This window comes from Zophobas morio, unplaced genomic scaffold (genome assembly GCF_036711695.1).
Source record: "Zophobas morio isolate AGI-343-1 ecotype UQ-CSIRO unplaced genomic scaffold, CSIRO_AGI_Zmor_V1 ptg000031l, whole genome shotgun sequence".
NCBI classification, from domain to species: Eukaryota; Metazoa; Arthropoda; class Insecta; order Coleoptera; family Tenebrionidae; genus Zophobas; species Zophobas morio.
The window spans coordinates 5,616,669-5,626,548 of record NW_026972136.1 but is presented as its reverse complement, the minus strand read 5'-3'; the positions used below and the strand labels follow the sequence as shown (position 1 = coordinate 5,626,548).

Here is a 9,880-nt window from a genome sequence, read left to right as displayed (position 1 = left end):
GAAATTCTCTTTAGATAAAAAAAGAGCCCACAAAAACACCAGGGATCCTCTCAAGTTTTTCTTCGGAAACCTTAGGTATTTTATATTTTTGTAATAAAAAAAAACTTGAGAAGTTGAGATTCTATTTACTTATCAAAGAAAAGGACTGGAAGATTTTTCAAGAGAAAAACATTCGGAAACACGGATTCTTTAAAAATTTGTTTCAAACAAAAATTGTTATTCTGAGAATCTTTTTATTTTAGCAGGATTTTACAATATTCTTTTTAATAATAAAAAAATACTCGAAAACTCAAGACATATTTTGTTAAAAAAAAAACTCAGTAACCTAACATTTCTATTAATTAAGGAAAAAAAACACTCGGAAACCCTATATTATATTTAATTATTTTAAAAAATGCACCTGGAAACTTGAGATTTTTTTTCAAGAATAAAATATTCGGAAACACGCGACTCTCAACTTTTTGCAAAAAAAAAGCTCTTGGAAGCCCCATTTTCTCAAGATTTTCTTAAAAAAAGAAGTTAATCTGACATAAAAAAAGCTCTTCTGAAAGCCGAAATTTATTTCAAATATTAAAAAAAAACTCGAAATCCTGAAGTCCTTTAATTTTTTTCAAGAAAAAAACATTCAGAAACGCGAGATTTTTTCAAATTTTTTTGGTAAAAAACCATTTGGAGATTTTGGATTTTCATTAGTCAAAACTTTAGATTTTTTTTTTCAGCAAAATATTCAGGATTCCCAACACTTTAAATTAAGACTTGAAGTTAATTTAACTTTTTTTATTTAAAAAAGAGCACTCGGAAATTTGAGATTTTTAATTTTTTTCTTTCAAAAACAGAATACCTGAGGTTTCCAAAATTCTTTTCAATTCTGTCAAAAAAAACTTTTCGCAAAGCCGAGATTGGTTTTTTATTTTTGCAAAAAAAAAACACGTAGAAACCTAAGATTCTTTATTTAAAAAAGCTCGAAAACCAGAAACACAGAAACAAAAGATAAGATTTTTTTAAGACGGTTCTTAAAAAAATAGTTCCGAAAGCTGAGATCATTTTTAATTTTTCAAAAAATAAAAAACCTGGCAGGTATTTTATATTTTTTTAATATGAGAAGTTGAGATTGTATTTAATTATGAAAGGAAAGAGCTGGAAACTTGAGATTTTTCAAGAAAAAGACATCCGGATTCTATTGTAAGTCTGGAAGTATTTTTACTTACAAAATTACATTACCCAAAAACATAAAAAGTACTCTTAACGCGGAGATTATTTTTATATTTTCAAAAACAAAGAGTCTGGAATCATTTTGTTAAAAATAAAACTTGAAAACTCCAGATGCTTTCAATTTTTTTCAAAAACAAAACATCGGGGTTTTCCAAGATTAAAAAAAAAATTTCGGAGAATGTGAGAGATTTTATTTGATTCTTAAACAAAAAAACTCTGAGAAACTTGACGTTAGTTTTACTTTAATTATATATATAAAAAAAAAAACAAAACCCGGAAATCCGAGATTCCCTACGATATTCCAAAAATCTGAGTTTATTTTAATTTTTGCAAAAAAACACGTGGAAACGAGATGGTTTAATAAAAAATTGGTCGAAGGTTATTTCAACAGGATTTCCCTCGCCTTTGGAGTGCAGCCACTTTTTCGAAAAATTTATTTTTTTTTGCAATTTTTGGTTTCTGATTATGATTATAAAGTAAAATCCAATGGCGTAAATACGAGAGTTTTCAACTTTTGAATTTTTCAATTTGTAGATTTTGCAATTTTTCGAATTGAGATTCTCGAGTTTTCAATTTTTAATTTTTCTATTTGCAATTTTTCGTTTCAATTTTTATTTGCTTTATTTTTACAATTTTTCAGTTTTTCGATGTTCCGATTTTACAATTTTTTGTTTTTTCAATTTCACTTTTTTCAATTTTTCGTTTCGTTAATTTTTGCATTTGCAATTTTTCATTTTTTTCTCTACAATTCTGGGATCTCTTTGAGTTTTCATTTTTAAATTTTCCAGGTTTCCGATTTTCCAACTTTCGATGTTTGAATTTTTAGATTTTGCAGTTTTTGGATTTGAAATTTCACGAGTTTTGAATTTTGAATTTTGACATTTTTCAGTTTTTCATTTCTTCAGTTTTTCTACGTGGCTTATATGAGAAGTACAGTGCAAAATTGTTGAATAATGTATTGTTGACATTATGTTTTTTATTATATCTCTTGTTCTTTGTGATAAAAAATTGTTGAAAGAAAACTATGTGTGTACTTAAAAAAAAAAACAAAGATTAAGCCCCATTCACCTGCCCCGATCTCAGTTGTGATGAGTTTTTCTTTCCCAATCAAACCGAGGGGCGGAGTTTAATTGTAACTTCAAAATTTCTCTAGAAAATTTTACCCTTTCAAAAACACATTTCATACGGTAATTTCTTTTTAGAGAAATGAGGATTTTGCAACTAAGCACCACCCTTCAGCTCACGATGAATAAAGAAGGTCAGCACAATTGAAAAGGGGTGGGTGGGCGGGGCTTATATTTTGTCCATTTTTTTCTTAATTTACGAACTTTTTTCCCAACAAGAAACGGAAAACATGTTAACTATTCTGATCTTGAAAGAAATATATATAGTATATAGTAAAAAAAACGAAGATTACATAATTTGAAAATTGGAAAATCAAGGAATTGAAAAATTTGAAGAAAGAAATAAATGAAACGAAAAATTGTGAATAAAATCAAGAAAATGAAAATAAAAGAATCGGGAAAATGAAAAATAAAAACACAGAACTTGAGAATTGAGGAAACAAAAAATTAAAACATCGAAAAATTAAAAATTGAGAAACTGAAGACGCAAAGAATGAAAAATTATAATATCGAAAAATTGCAAAATAGAAAAATTTCTAAACGAAAAATTCAAGAAAGGATAAATTGAAAAATTTGCAAGCGTGAAATTGAAAAATTGAAATTTTGATAATACATAAGCATGTTATTAATTTATTAATTTTGTATCTTTCTGCAGAGGTAAAGTAAGTTTAAATAATTGCACTTATTAAAGTTTCAACACTCCGCTGTGAACGTCTACACATTTGCTCTAACTTCAGCGCATGCGATGGTGGTGTAATGGTCAGCATAGTTGCCTTCCAAGCAGTTGATCCGGGTTCGATTCCCGGCCATCGCAACTTTTTTTTTATTTTGTTACCTCTTAAATGGATACATTACGTTAGCTAAACTGTCAAATATAATTTAATTATTTTTGTTGACGTGTTCTTCAAGATGTAGATATTCAATGTCAGCATAAAAAAATATCCTGTCGAAATTATTTATTAATAATATTTAAGTGAAATTAATTTAAATTATGTGCATTGTCATTCATAACAGTCAGTTATTACTTTTTTAATGGATTAATAATTATTCGTCCGAAGAAACTTGGTTCAATAGTGCAAAAATAGACCAAGAAGACTTCATGATCTACAAAATAACCTCGTACCGGAACCACAAGATTATTTACTTTCACCTGACCCGCATAAAAGTCTCCAAAGAAAGATAAACCAAGTTGAGCGCTGATAATTTAACGGGTCTCTGCGCCTTCATAACAAAAAAAATTAAATCCTTTTTAGTCGTTTCGGAAAAATTTAGCCAGTCGCACTCGTACACGGCATAAGCGATATTACTGCTCTAAAATATTTAACAAACAACATTAAGAAAAAATCTATTCCACTATTATTTTACCTTAACTTCCACTTCGTTACCAAACCAGCAATACATAAAAATTTGTAAAAATATAATGACCCCATACGACAGAAAAAAATAAAACTCACTTTAGTTGGGTTCAATCTGAAAAAGTTAGGTTTGAAAACAAGTTTGCAAAGCTTACGTCAATTAGCTGAAACATAGTCATAGCAATGCAAGTTGCGCTTACAAAAAACTGCATAAATAAAATCCAGTTCAAAAAGTCGTTACATTTATCAGCATAACTGAAAAAAATGTTTATTTTCAGCGATTTCTGGTGGGTTTCTTATTTTAAAAGTTCCTGGTGGTGTTTAACACAGGCAGCGAAACTTAGAGCGATATCGTCACCCAGTTTTTGGAGATTTCTCAAATTGTCGCTCAAAATATCAAACTGACTTGCTAGAAATATGTTCAAAGCTGCTACTAGCAAATCCACGTTGGCATGAATAGTAGCGAAGAAAAAAGCACTAAAAACTCGATGCAGAAACGTCAGTTCGTACCCTGGTGACGTCGTTGTGTTGTAAGGGTACCAGCCGAGAAAAGGTAACCTTTTGTTCCCGTTTCTAACTAACCCAATAGAGGATACGCCAGAATAAGGGCATTCCAGCTGTAACACAGATACACGTACAATTTGTAAAAGATTTTCCAAACTTTTATATTTTCCTTGATATCGCTTATCTGGACCAAGTTTTTGGGTTGAAACATGTCGGTCTTCAAGGTTTTTAAAAGTGATTTCAACATACCCATGTTTGCGACCACGCAATATATTTTAAGGATACAAACCATCTCGGTAACAAAAACGTAGACAGTTCCTGTGATTATTTGTAAGTCGTCTCTTTTTTCATACATGAGGAATATTTGCGAGAGGATGTGAGTAATCATGAAAGTCACAAGAAAAATTGTATATATCGTATAAGGACCTCTTGTGTAGTCGTCACCTTTAGGCCACATTGCTAGAAGTCGTAGTGTCAAAATGTTTGCTTTAAAGTCCGACTCCCAGTCATATTTCTTCAGTTTTAGCTAAAAAAATAAAAATCAGTGTAATAATAATAACAATAAGTGAAACTTGCCTACCTTTATTTTTAATCAACGACTATCTTCAAATGGAGAGCTTCAAATATTGTAATTAGAAGAATGATGACAAAAATACTAAAAGCTTGCACACAAACCCATATAGATTGAGGTTGATATAAGTTCTGTTTTTACGAATCCACCAACAACTCACTTAATTTATTTAACGCATGCGCTGTAACTTTTGTATGAAAAAACTCGAAGCGTATATTTTGTATGTTGCAAGCTTAGTTAAAGATATAATAATAATCAGATATTTGTGGGAATATAGTGCTTCAGTTTATAATTTTCCAGTGACGTTGCAGCTGGTATTTTGAAAATTACGTAAAATTACGGAAATAATAATTTATTTCAAGCAAGCTTTAAGGGGTTTGGCTGTTTTACTCTGTACGGGGAATTATTATGTCAATATATAAATGTAAACTGCAATCAGCTCATTAAAAGTTTAAATCCAAGTGAGAGGAATTTGTCTGTCATGAAAACCCCGGATCTGGTAACGATACAGACAATGTAACGATTTCTTCGAATAGAGGTTACTCATAATATTCCAAAGTTTGTACCTAATATTTTATTAAAGATAGAAAAGATACTCATCATGAACATTAATTGTATACTAGGAAAGTGTATACACGCTTTAAAGTTATCCTTTCCAAAAAGTGGATGACGTCATCTCAAAATGTATAGATACATTATTAAAAAATGTTAAGAAAGGCATTTTATTTTGATTACAGGAAATTGACAACACGGTAGTTAATTGTTTTAAAGCTTTACAGTAAAATTGGATTAAATCGTCATAATATGGAAAGTAAAAAAACATGTAAATATGTTAGCTAAAATTTAGTACGTAATGCTTGAATATAGCCTGTTGCAGCATTTGCGTTGTTCTAGAGACCAAGTAAGTTCAGTGTAAGTAATTTTGTAGAGTTGTAATGCACAGTTTCTGCAGATCTGTTCGAACCATGGCGCATGCGATGGTGGTGTAATGGTCAGCATAGTTGCCTTCCAAGCAGTTGATCCGGGTTCGATTCCCGGCCATCGCACTTTTTTATTTATTTATTTTTTTATTTCAGGTTGTAGATATTTGGTGGTTAAAAGCACGTAAATATTTTTTAATACATAATTTTAGGTAGAATAAAACCCAACGTTTTTAAACGTATGAACTTAAAAACAGAGAGCGGACATTTATTTTTTATTTTGATTAATGTTTTCACATACATTATTAAATTCACAAGTCTAAGTCAGATACAGACGTTATAGTTCAAAAACTATTTAATAAAAATTTGAATTTGTTGCCAACCTGATAAAAAAATCACAAATATTAACAGTCACTTAGTACCCTTTCAAAGACGTTCCCGGACGAAGAAGCCAGGTCAGGCCAGGTCAGCGAGCATCCTAAAACGCGGTCATTGGCTGTCACCGGTCCCGTGACCTAAGGTAAAAGGGAGAGGATTAAGAGGGCTTACGGTTTCCATTTGCAGTCGCTGCCGCCATTACGCGAGTGACGCAATTTTTTCTACGACGAGTGGATCACACAGACAACAGCAATTCAACCCCGCCGCGCCGTGACGAGAAGACTGCTCCTGCAGTTTACGTGAAGTAGCGGTACCGCAAATTTTAAATTTTTGAGATTTTTAAGGAAACCTTGACTCCATTAAACGAATAACAAATATACTTTTAATTTACGGAAAAAAGTATATTTTGACTACTTAAATGTTTATAACAAAAAAAAACTAAACAAAATATTTTAAAACAAAAAAAGAACCCATTTAAGATAAAAAAACGGTTTTTTAACATCTTTATATCCAATCTAAACTAATTTTTTTCTTAATTGTTTTATGATACCTGTGACACAGGGGCGGTTCCTGAATTGAAGTTGAAGTTGATGACGCAAAGCACAAGATGTTCAAAAATCTGACTATCGAAAAAATTACATACATTCTCGTTTTTAGGAGTTCACGTAGACATTTTTTGGTAAAAAATGGAGTTTTAGAAACATTAACCAAGCCAAAAAACGTGTAATGTCTAATTTTTCTACGCCAGAAAATCAATTTTTATATGATTTTTTTTTAATTTTTGCCTTTTTCAACTTTTGACTTTTGTACTTTTAAATTTTTCAGTTTTACGATTTTGTCGTTTTTAATTTTTCAATGTTTATATTTAAATTTTTTTAACTTTACGATTTTTAATTGAAGGTATGTATTAATTTCGAAAATGACAACAAAGCATCATGTTGATTGAGGACTTTTTAATAGCACCTATTTTCGAATATTTAAAAATTATACCGTTTTTGGTTTTACGATTTCTCAATCTTCCGATTTTTATTTTGCAATTTGTTTAATTGTTCAGTGTTTCGATTTACAAGTTTCAGAATTCTCAATTTTAAGTTTTTCAGAATTTTGATTTATCAATACAAATTTGATTTTCTCAATTTTTTAATTTACAATTTTTCGATTTTACAGTTAGCTGGATTTGTCGATTTCTAAATCGTTTATTCAGTTTTTGGATTTTCCAGTTTCTCGATTTTTCATATTTCGATTTTGGAATTTTCCATTTTTGAATTTTTGTTTCTTCAATTTTTTGACTTTACAGTTTTCCGATTTTAGGTTTTCGAGTTTTCATTCTTTAATTTCCCAGTTTTACGATTTTTGTATTTTTTGTTCTCCCAGATGTTGCATTTTTTTTTTAATTCGTAGAGATAGTTTAATTTTTCGTTATTTCAATTAATCGAGATTTCAATTTTTAATTCAGCTTGTAAATTTTTGAAGTTCTCAATTTTTAAATGTTTCATTTTCCCAGGTTCTAATTTTTAATTCAAATATGTAATTCAAAAAGAACAGATTTATTAAAATTGAAATTTTCACGATTTTACAGCTTTTGGATTTTCAATTTTTATATTTAAATTTTTGTTAATTAATTAATTTTTAATTGTTTTCACCGCGTTTATTTATATTGTTTTGACTGAGCATTTTTTTAATAGCACCCATTTTTGAGTTTTTAAAAATTCTGTAGTGTTCCGATTTTGCAAATTCTCGATTTTACGATTATTGTTAGATTTTACAATAAATTTCGAATTTCTTTTTCAAGGTTTTTATTTATCAACTCTTGAATTTTACAGTTTTTCGACTTTACAGTTTTTCGCTTTCAAGTTTTCTAGTTACCAATTTTTCGAACTTTTGATTTTCGATCTTGCAAATTTTCGTTCTTCACAGTTTTTCGATCTGCAATTTTTCATTTCTTGGATGTTTCGGTTTTTTAAGTTTCCGGTTTTTCAATTTTTTGTTCCTTCAATTTTTCGATTTTTCAATTTGATTATTTTAATATTCTTTATTTGAATTAAACGATATTTCAAATTTTCATGTCTTCATTTTTTTGATTTGCAGTTTATCTAGTTTTCAATTTCTAGTCTTTTCAAATTTTAGCTTTTAACTAAACAAGTTTTCGTTTTTCCATTTTTAAATTTTGGACAAAAAAGAAAATTATTCAAACTGAAATTTTGAAAAATTGTAAAGCACGAATTTTTTTCATGTTGCTCTTGAATTTTTGATGTGTCTTTTTCGAAAATCTAAACATCAAAAAAAATAAAAAAATTGGAAATCTAACAACTGAAAAGACGAAAAAATAAAGTATCGAAAAATCGAGAAATCTAAAAATAGTAATAAAAAGAACCAATCTAAAACGCGAAGCCACGAAATACTGAAAAACTAAAAATTCAAAAGTGCCAAATCTAAACATTAACAAATTTACACTGGAAACTCAAAAAATTGCCAATCAAAAAATTGCGGAAACGAAAAATTAATAATCGAAAAACTGAATATTCAAAAAAAAAAATTGGAAAATTTGAAATTTGAAATTTAAAAAAAATTGCAACACGGAAAATTGAAGAACCTAACAATTCAAAAATAAGAAAAATTGTGTAATCTAGAAATTGCAAATTTCAAAGGTGAAGCAATGAAGAACTAAAAAATCGAAAAATTATACTCGAAATTCAAAAAATTACATTGAAAAAAACCGTGTTTAATTATGAGGACAGTCGGCTAAAATGAGAATAACAATAATTTTTCAGATTTATTTTTAAAATATTAGAAAAAAATATGTTGTCCAGAAATATATCGGTCAGAAAAATAATAAAAATAATAATACAGCGCTGAGCTATTGCCTCACCTGCCTCATAGAACAAGCCCCCCTGATGACATTTAATTTCTGAATGTGAAAGTATAAATAAAAGTGTAATAATTACAAAACACAGTAGCACTTTGTTTCTCGAATTCCACACAAATAAGATAATTTCTTTAATTTTCTCTCATAAAATATTATATAAAGGGAAGGTATCATATTTTGGATACTTCAAGTGGAATTTCCGCATTGAAATTTCTGAGTAAAACTTTGGATTTTCGATTTATTTCTTTATTGCATTCTTATTATTTCATTATTATTTGCGTTCTTTAAGTTTTCTTGATCTATACAGAAATGCCACACTTGGATATATTTTTTTTCTAACTGTAGTTGACTAGGAACTATTTATTAAACGGTGCCATCGAAATTTAAATTTAGTACTAAAAAACGATATCTAAGCTTCTTAGTTCTTCTTCTTAGTTGTCGAAACATTTTTTTAATTGTTTTAAATCGTGATTATTCAATATCTTCATATGCGATTTTTATACACAGTGTTTACAATTTCTGAAAAAACGTGCCATATTTTATAATATATTTATAATAATAAATAATAAATTTGTGTTGATTTAGAAACAAAGTAAATTTTGTTCAAACAATTTCAAAGATTTTCAGTGCGCGGTCTCTACCAATCTGTTCGACTCTTGACGCATGCGATGGTGGTGTAATGGTCAGCATAGTTGCCTTCCAAGCAGTTGATCCGGGTTCGATTCCCGGCCATCGCAGCTTTTTTTTATTGTATTTTTTTTAAGAATGATTTTTTTTATTTATCAATTAGTAGATATTTGTTATTTTGAAAATTAGTTACAAGCAAGCAAATATTTTTTAATACTTTAGTATACCAGAAAATAGTAAAAAAGTTCCTTTTCACATTCTGGTGGAGTTATAATTATTTAAAAAATGGTTCTTTTGTCTACATTTAACAACTAAACAACACA

General features: G+C 28.9%; 3 non-coding genes across 3 annotated transcripts; all 3 read left to right on the top strand.

Moving 5' to 3' along the window:
- Positions 1 to 3,078: 3,078 nt before the first annotated feature.
- Trnag-ucc (transfer RNA glycine (anticodon UCC)) lies at positions 3,079 to 3,150 on the top strand. Its single transcript has one exon. It is a non-coding gene; the product is annotated as a tRNA-Gly (tRNA).
- Positions 3,151 to 5,740: 2,590 nt separating this feature from the next.
- On the top strand, positions 5,741 to 5,812 carry Trnag-ucc (transfer RNA glycine (anticodon UCC)). Its single transcript has one exon. It is a non-coding gene; the product is annotated as a tRNA-Gly (tRNA).
- Positions 5,813 to 9,595: 3,783 nt separating this feature from the next.
- Positions 9,596 to 9,667, top strand: Trnag-ucc (transfer RNA glycine (anticodon UCC)). The gene has a single exon. It is a non-coding gene; the product is annotated as a tRNA-Gly (tRNA).
- Positions 9,668 to 9,880: the final 213 nt, after the last annotated feature.